Below are 7202 nucleotides of genomic sequence, written 5' to 3'. Positions count from 1 at the left end.
AGGCAGATGACGTGTGATGACACGCGCACGGCCCCGCCTGCACATATAGCCGCTGTCATCACAGTCATCCCTCAGTTCGATAGCTGCTCTTCACAGAGCCAAACTGCTCAGTGGGGCCACCTTGTGTTGTACCTTGTTCCTCTCCTTCAGGGAACAGAAGTTATAGACATAACTATTCGTTCCCTTTCAGTCGATTCACTCGGTACAACACATAAGTATGGGACATATATACACGCCCCACAGAGCAACCACCGAACCAGAATCGGACCACCACATCCTTAGTGAGTGGTAGACCCAGCAGAAAGGACAGCATGAGCGACCGAAAGGGCTGTAACGTCCAACCGATAAAACCGCACAAAAGTGTGCGTTGATGCCCAACTAGCTGCCGCACAAATATCAGCTACAGGCACCCCTTTAAAAAGAGCCCATGAGGTTGCCATGCCCCTGGTGGAATGAGCTCTCACCCCGTGGGGCAAAGCAAGACCACCGGTGCCGTATGCCAGTGAGATAGCTTCTATAATCCAGTGGGACAGCCTCCGTTTGGACAGAGCTCTACCTCTATTTGGATTAGCGAAGCAGACAAACAGCAGGTCACATAAACGCACATTCTGAGTGCGCTCAATGTAGGTGCGTAGCACACGCACTGGACAAAGAGAATGCGTCCTCCTCTGCTCCTCAGATGCAAAAGGAGGGGAGCAAAAGCTCAGCAACTCAAACTCCATTGAGCTAGAAGATGCAGGCATGATCTTGGGAAAATAGGCAGCATTTGGACGCAATACGACTTTGTGGCCATCAGAAGAGAACTGTGTGCAGGAGGGATGCACAGAGAGCGCATGAAGGTCACCCACTCGCTTTGCCGAAGCCAAAGCGAGAAGTAATGCAGTCTTATATGAAAGAAATTTCATATCCACAGACTCAATGGGTTCAAACGGGGGGCTGCAAAGGGCCTCCAGCACCAAAGACAAGTCCCAAGCAGGGACACTGGACTTAAGCACGGGCCTCAGCCGGCGAACTCCTTTCAGAAAACGTATGGCGAGGGTGCACCTAGTGTCACCCCGTCAAAGCCAATATGACAAGCAGATATAGCTGCTAAATAAACCTTAATTATCGAAAATGAAAGGCCCTTATCCAGCAGCTCCTGCAGGAATGTCAAAACATCCACAATAGAGCACTGAAATGGGAGAGTGTGGCAGTCCTGGCACCATTGCTCGAAGGCGCGCCATTTGTAAGCGTACAAGCCTCTAGTAGATGAGGCCCTAGCGCTCTGAATTGTCGCTATCACACTAGGTGGCAAACCCTTAGCAATCACGTTTAACCTCTCAGCAGGTAAGCATGAAGGCGCCACAGATCTGGGCGCGGATGAAACACTTCTCCTCCCGCCTGAGAGAGGAGATCCCTGCGGAGAGGAAGCTGCCAAGGACTCGCTGCTAGCAGGCTGATTATCTCTGCATACCACGACCTTGTGGGCCACCAAGGGGCCACTAGAATCAGAGAGAGGGGGAATGCCGATGCACTCTCTCTAGAACTGGAGATATCATTTCCACTGGGGGAAATGCATACAGGAGCACGTCTGGCCATTGGTGCGCTAGCGCGTCCAAGCCCAAGGGTGCATCGTGGTCGATTATGGAGAAGAACAGGGGGCAGTGAGTATTTACCCTGGAAGCAAAAAGATCTATTTGCGCCTTGCCAAATAGGTCCCAAATCTGAGCCACTATTAAAGGGTGTAACCTCCATTCTCTCACCAGAGGACTCCCCCTGGAGAGAAGGTCCGGCCCCAGGTTCAGGTGGCCCGGGACATGGGTGGCTCTTAGAGACAGAAAATGAACACTGCACCACAACAGCAGAGAGCGAGACAGGAGCAGCCCGGGCTCCCTCCAAGGACGGAGAGCTAGCATGCAAGACGCAGTTACTGGCAGCCTCCTCCGGAGGTGACGCGATGCACACAAACGGTGAGAGAGAGTCCAGCGTTGAAACGCTCTCATTTTTAACAGTCCAAGTGGCACTATGGCGATCATAGATGCCATCATGCCCAACAAGCTTAATATTGTCTGGAAACGCAGTCTGCGTCCCAACTGAAACTGAGCAAGGCAGCGATGAAACGCGGCCACTCTGTGCTCCAACAAACGTGCGCGGCTGGTAAGCGAGCATATTTTCAAACCGAGAAAAGTAATCTGCTGACTCGGGATTAGCGAGCTCTTTTGAAAGTTCACAGAGAACCCCAGTGTCTGAATGTGTGACAGAACCAGCGACAGCTGTGTCTCCACCTGCTCTCTGGAGCAAGCTACGAGAGCCCAGTTGTCTAGGTAGGCTAAGATGCGGATTCCTCTCTCTCTGAGGGACGCTAGCGCTGCCTCGGCACATTTCGTAAAGGTGCGAGGAGCGAGCAAGAGCCCGAACGGCAGCACTAGGTATTCGTAGGCTACGCCCTCGAATGCAAACCTCAGAAACTGCCTGTGTTTCAGGTGTATAACCACATGAAAATAAGCATCTGTTAGATCGATTGTTGCAAACCAATCTCCCGGGCCGACCGCATTCAAGAGCTGTCTGAGTGTTAGCATCTTGAACCTGTACGTTCGTAGATACGTGTTCAAGACTCGCAGGTCGAGGATGGGACGAAGCGTTCCCCCTTTTTTCGGAACAACAAAATAACAGCTGTACCAACCTTTGTCTGTCTCCGAAGCGGGGACCACTCGTATTGCTCTTTTCTGCAATAGCGCCTTTATTTCCTCTCTGAGTATCATGGCCGCCTCGGTGTTGACAGTCGTGTTTACGACTCTTTGGAAACGAGGCGGCTTGACCCGGAACTGCAACCGGTAACCCATGGCAACGGTTCGCAGCACCTGTCACTACCCGATCCGTACCGGAAACCCGATCGGTACCCCGCATGCACGAAAGGTGTCTACTTGCGGTCGAAGCGTTTTACGATAGTTACAGGTCAGAGTATCTGTTAAGATGTTAAGAATAATAAGTATCTCTTAAAATGTTTCCGATAATGAAACATTTAATATAATGTAGACAAAAACAAAAAAAATAAAAAGATAATGACAGATCGGGACTCCCGATCCTTGCTGAGCATGTGCAAAGTCGGACCGTACAAATCGGGTCTACCCGATCCGTACCGCGCATGTGCAGGGGTTTTCTTCTTCTTCTGTTCGTTTAATGGCAGTGTACTCCCCAGTGTACGAGGATACCGCCACCTGCTGACTGAGCGAATGAACCCTATTGTAAACTGAATTAGCATCATTACAAACGTGTGTTAAATTTGATTTAGTGATAATCGAGTGTGTTTATGCTTGTCTGTGTGGAGAGGATTGTTGAAATAGTGATGATGATGTCCACTATCACTGTCAATTGCCAGTAAACACTTCATCTGGCTGCTGAATCTTCACGTGACATATTACAAAGTCTGTATTATTAACTCTGTAATTAGGCACCATTCTTCTTATTTTACGGCGCTGTTGTTCAATCGGGGAACGCTCTCTGTTGAGGAGAAAAGCGTGAATTTGTTGCGGATACGGATTATCCATTGTTTAAATGTCCCGGTAGTCGAAAAGGAGGCAGAGCTGTTGAGAAATGCTAGGAGCTAACTGGGCGCTAACCGTGTCATTCAAATATATTGAATGTCGCAATGTTGGCAAAGAGAGGAAGTGACGTAAGATTTGCGCATGCGGGGTACAGATCGGGTTTCCGGTACGGATCGGGTAGCGACAGCACCCACGGAGAGGGGGCGCAAGCGCGCCACTGAGGGAAGTGAGCAGCCAGCCGGCTGACCTGCAGCACCGTCGACGGGACGTTGTCGCCCCCCAGTGTGTCTGCAGGGGACTGCATCACCTGCCTGACCTGGCTCATTCTGCCTGCAGGCTGAGTATTTGATTGTTTGAGAATAAACAACACTCTTTATTGATTGTAACATGGAAACATGTACATTTATACATTTTGTTGGAGGCACCTTTTCTGGGGCACAACAATGAAAAACAGCGGGAACACTCGATGTGGTCACCTGAACATTTAACACACCTGAACAGGGAGTTACCTGAGGCATTTTGTGTGCAGGGGTTTTGTGCTTGGGAGACAGTGTTAGGAAAGTGCAGCGCCTTCTGGGGCTGACAACCTGAACATAACTTAAGCGGCACCTCTTGTGCGGCAACAGAGGGGTAAAAACAGCGTCTCCCTGCTGCTGGACCCCCTCTCCACTCGAAACCACAGCTAAGAGGGCTGAGGCTTCTTCCTCCTGGGCGTCGGGTCCCGCCGGGGGCCCGAGGGTGGGCCTTTGCTCCAGGCCGACTGGCGTGGAGCTCAGGCCGGAGGATGTGCTCTCGCTGGCGGCACACCCACTTCAACAGTGGGCGCCGGTCTCTTGCCAGACGGCAGAGGAGCAGCGGGCCTGTGAGAGCTAGCTGTGGGCTTGGGCTTGGGCTGACGTCTAGGGATGATGTCGCGCAGAGCTTTCATCTGCTTCTTCCTCAGATCGAATCTAGCCTGATTGGCTTCAAGTGAATGTCCGAATAACCCAGCCGCAGACACTGGTGCGTCCAGATATACAGCCCTGTCCCTATCCGGGACGTCCGAGAGGGTCAGCCACAGGTGCCTCTGCGCCACTACTGTCGAAGCCATCCCTCTGCCCAGGGAGAGCGCTGCACAGCGAGACGCACGGAGGATATAATCTGTGGCGACTCTGACCTCGTTAAGAAGAGGTGCCAGCGGGCTGTCATCAGGAACCAGCGATCCGAGCTCCGTCAGGCACATTGCCTGGTACATCTGGAGCATGGTGACAGAGCTCATGGCGCGAGCAGGCCCGGCCTGAGCTCGATAAATGTTCTCCAGCTGCGAAGCAGAGAATCTGCAGTACTTGGACGGCAGAGTTGCGGGGCCGCCGACACCATGGTTATGGGACAGGGCCAGATAAGCAGCCAGAGACCGCTCCATAGGGGGTGGGTTAGCTAAGCCAGCCCCCTTGGCGCCGTCCAATTCCATGTACTGTCCATAGCCGGGCACAGTGACGCGGGTAGACAGAGGTTTGTCCCATGATGCTGTTAGCTCGCAGAGAAAGTCTGGGGACATGGGAAGGCAGTTTTTGGCCGTTGCGGGCTCCTGTGGGAGGAAAAACCCCGCGAACCGCGACGGCTTCTGAGCTGGCGGAGGAGAGGGCCAGTCCACCTGCAGCTTCTCAGCAGCACGGAGAAACAAGGAGAAAAGAGAGGTGTCATCGTTGCCGACCGGCGCAGCAGCGGCGGTACATTGGGCCGACAATGAGCTCTCCTGCTCATCCTCCGACAAACCATGGATGTCCAGGCCGATGTCCAGCACGTCATCATCGTCCTGGGGAGCGCTCCTGCATGGTTCCGGCTCATCATCGGCTAGCCGGCAACATATTCCATGTGGTCAGCCCAGCTAATTGTGGGGACATCAACCGGAAAATCCTCGTCTTCGGACTCGGACGAAGCCGGGGCTCCAGACTCGGAAAGGAGAGGGTCATGCCGTGCGACAGCCGAGCGTCCCAGCACTTTTTCCACAAACGTCACCCGTCTTTCCAGGGTCGAGCGCCGGACCTGGCGACAAAACGCACAGGCTTCGGGCTCCGTCAACGCTCTCCTAGAGTGGACGATCCCCAGGCAGACAGGGCAGGCATCGTGCTGGTCGCTGTTGTGCAAAGAGAAACCGCATCCCTGAGGACAGGGGCAAACAGAAGATTTCTGCTTTGCTCACTTCGGTTTGGAGTACATTCCAAAACACAAAGCAAAACGCTGCACGGGAAAACTTGAAATTAGCGCACCGCGGGCAGCCTACACACCAACTGCGCGGTGGAGGCTAACACCAACAGGGGCAGTTAGGCTAAGTTCAAGTCGGCAGACAACGGAGCTAACTAGCAGCAGCTAGCCAGCCCAACTCAGCAGAGGTGTTCTCAGCGAGGTGAAGAGCGTAAGAACTGAGGGATGACTGTGATGACAGCGGCTATATGTGCAGGCGGGGCCGTGCATGTGTCATCACACGTCATCTGCCTTAAAGGCGTGATTAAAGGTTTCTTCAGCCAGGACACGCGAGGGCGTGATATCCCATACTTATGTGTTGTACCGAGTGAATCGACTGAAAGGGAACCACCAAAGTCCTCTTCTCCAGTGTTGGATACGAAAAGGCTCAGGATGGCTACGTCATCCACTCTCCGCTTCTCTCCTTCGTTGTCACTTTTAAAACCAAACAAATCCTCGTTGACAGTGTCAGAGTCGAACACCCTCAGAAGGGCCGTGGCGGTGTCCTCCTCTCCACCATGCGGCAGTCCACCCCTTTGAAATCCGTTGGTGATCATGGATGTTTTCACACTTTTCCACGCTGTCAGATTCCACCGGTGGAGTTGAGCATAACTTGCTTTTCGCAAGTTTATTGCCGCTCGCCATCCACGCCTCCCGCTGAACGCGTAGCGCTACTTTGAAGTTTGTTTTTCGCGCTACTTGTACGGCACTAGCATAAGAAAAGAAAACTAGTATAAGAAAACTAGTATAAGAAAAATCTGCCACCGCAAACTGTTCATCAAGTAACAGATAGCGCTGCACACGTGGAGACAGGGCACACATCCAGCAGTGATGACGCTTATGTATATGTGGTGAACACAGCTCAACATCCTAAACTCCCACATACTGAAGTCAGAGTAATGGGCACCCAGATACCGGTGCTAATCGATTCTGGGGCCACTGCTAACTGCTTAACTGAAGCTACCTACAACAAACTGACACCACGTCCTACGTTGACTTCTACAGACATCAAGATTTACCCATACCACTCATCTACGTCTCTCCCTGTGTGTGGTGCATTCAGGTGCAGTGTGGAAAAACAAGACAAAACAGTTAGGTGTTCCTTCTTCGTCATTAAAGGAGGAGGTTTCAATATTTTTGAGTTTTGAAACCTCAAAAGCCTTGGGACTCCTCCATATTGTCATTGCGGTCTCTTCTCAGTCTCAACGTTCTGTTGCAGACAAGCTAGTAGAACAACACCCAGAACTTTTCCAGGGAATTGGAAAACTGCACATAAACACAGATGTAAAATCAACCTGTCAACCACACAGACGTGTTCCTTTTCATTTACGTCAAAAAGTGGAGGACGAACTTCAGAAATTAGAATCTGATGACATGATTGAAAAGGTTACGGGACCAACACCGTGGGTTTCACCCATAGTAACACTGCCAAAACCAAAGAATCCGGACGACGTA

At 51.9% G+C, this 7202-nt stretch overlaps 1 pseudogene; it reads right to left on the bottom strand.

Annotated features, from left to right (window-relative positions):
* Positions 1–278: 278 nt before the first annotated feature.
* LOC148100814 (uncharacterized) lies at positions 279–3849 on the bottom strand (annotated as a pseudogene).
* Between the last annotated feature and the right edge of the window lie 3353 nt (positions 3850–7202).

The sequence above is a fragment of the Neolamprologus brichardi genome, chromosome 10, assembly GCF_056152115.1.
Source record: "Neolamprologus brichardi isolate AB-2024 chromosome 10, ASM5615211v1, whole genome shotgun sequence".
NCBI lineage: Eukaryota > Metazoa > Chordata > Actinopteri > Cichliformes > Cichlidae > Neolamprologus > Neolamprologus brichardi.
The sequence above is the reverse complement of the archived record's forward strand: the minus strand, read 5'-3'. Positions and strand labels throughout refer to the sequence as shown.